Below are 2,256 nucleotides of genomic sequence, written 5' to 3'. Positions count from 1 at the left end.
ATTTACTTGATCATAAAAAGGTGGACCCAGGAGGACGTATGATTGCTGTTATGTACTATAAATACTGTACCTGGTTTCTCATTGGGTTATATTATACGCTGCCTGTGGGGTGTGGAGGACTGTAGGATGTTTGTTTACAGTTACTGAATTTGCTGGAGTGCTGGATTCTTGCTTTTCTGTGTTTAAGCCCCTTTATCTGTTTTTATGAATGCTTTTAACCTGCCTGACCATACTACTGAACAAATATTTATGGCCTTGTAAGACAGATCTGAATAATAAAAAATAAAAATAAACAAACAAAAAGGAATATACACAAACCCAAGTCTCTTACAAAACTGAAAAAAATCATGAGATTGTGGTTTTAACATATAATATATTATTTAAGTATAAATTAAGTAAAATATTTTTGTTTAAGTGGATACAATAAATGAATACAACCTCTAAATTATTAACATATTTGTTTTATACTTAAAAAAAGACTTGTTTTTTTGTTTGTTTTTGCACCTAATTCTGCAACTATCAAACTGGGACTGTATGTAGTGTATTTCTTCTAAATAATAACTAAACGTCATTGATCTCACATTGGAGAAATTTACCTCTGCATTTAACCCATCCCCTTGAGGAGCAGTGGGCTGCCGTTGTGCAGCGCACAGGGAGCAGTGTGGGGTTAAGTGTCTTTGCTCAGGGACCCAGAGTGGCAGTCTGTGGAAGTGGGGCTCAAATTCAGAACCTCGGGATTCCATACTCTATGCCCTAACCACTAGGTCGCTACTCCCAAACCAAACCTTCTAAATATAAAAAAAGTTCAGATATATATTTTTTTCTTTTCCTCCTTAAGGAGAGAATTGACAGCAGTTTGGCAATAAATGATTGATCACACTCGGATGTATTTGAATTTTAAAGTAACAACAAACTGGGAATAGCAGGTTGTAGAAGGTAAAGTTCCAGATAGGTCAAGAAAGTTTCTGTCAAAAAAAAATTATTTATCAGTATGTTTTTTTTTTTAAATATATATACCTGAAACAGAATAAAAAATAATATAACATTAAATACAATATAATCTCTTTTCTTAGGTAAAAGTATTGACCCCTAACAGGGTTGTTTTTTTTCTTTTTCCTTACAATTACAAGTTTCAGTTCAAATGGAGTAACATCTGATATTTGCAGCTCTATTGTTGATAAAAACCAACAAGATAACCTGAGTAGAAATCCTGAAATTATTATTTAATTTATCAAGGAACAAGGGATATCAAAAACTGTTCTTATGTGAAAAAGGCTATTGTGCCTTAAACCTAAGCACTGGTTTTGTCTCCCTTTTTGAAGCAACAGCTGCCATCAGTTTTGTAGTAATGTGTCATCTACATCCCTCTAGAAGAATTAAGGCCTGCTCTCCTTCATAGAAATATAAATAAATATATTCAGTCATTAAACCAAATAATCTAAATTTGATTTAAAACTTTTTTTTTTAGGAACTCAGAGCTGGACTTGGGGGTATGACAAAGGGGCATAATCGGCAAAATAAAAGCGTGTTTGAGCTGAAGGTTGCGAACTAATGGAAAGACATGTTTATTCAGAATATTCTCATACTTACATCCAGCAACAGGCCAAACAGCTGTCTCGTTAGTCCTTAGACAGAAATTTATTGGAACAGATGTTCTGCGTGTCAGTGTGAAAGGTTCCTTTCTATTCCTATCATTAAATCATGAACATTAGCCTAAGTGAGACCTTTTATTGGATCTTATTCAGCTTCTCTTGGAGCTCCTGGGTGGGTTACCAGCACCTTTGGAGTCATTTAAGAGGCTTTTAAACCATTGAATTATCAGTGACTCAGTTTCTTTATATTGATGCATGTTGTGTTGCCTTTTTAAAATATTTTGGCCAACTGCAAGCTTTTAAAATTCTGTTAAGGTAATTTCATCCATCCATCCATTTTCTAACACGCTTATCCCAAGTGGGGTCACGAGGGATGCTGGTGCCTATCTCCAGCTGTCTACGGGTGAGAGGCGGGGAGAAAAAACCTTGGTCAGGTCACCAGTCCATCGCAGTAAGGTAATTTTTATTATTACTATTATCATTCAGGTCTGGCTGAAATTAGGTCAGAATGTCACAACTGAAACTCAAGCCGAAACACATAACCAACTATGAGATTAATCTTTTTTTAATCCTTTTTGAAAAGGAAATCAGCCCCAATTCCATATTTTCAATTCCAGGGAACTGTTCGTTTTATGATTCATCAACAACAACATATCAAAACAAA

Source organism: Cyprinodon tularosa, unplaced genomic scaffold (genome assembly GCF_016077235.1).
Source record: "Cyprinodon tularosa strain WSP-4 unplaced genomic scaffold, ASM1607723v1 ctg44, whole genome shotgun sequence".
Classification (NCBI taxonomy): Eukaryota; Metazoa; Chordata; class Actinopteri; order Cyprinodontiformes; family Cyprinodontidae; genus Cyprinodon; species Cyprinodon tularosa.
This window is presented reverse-complemented; position numbering follows the sequence as displayed.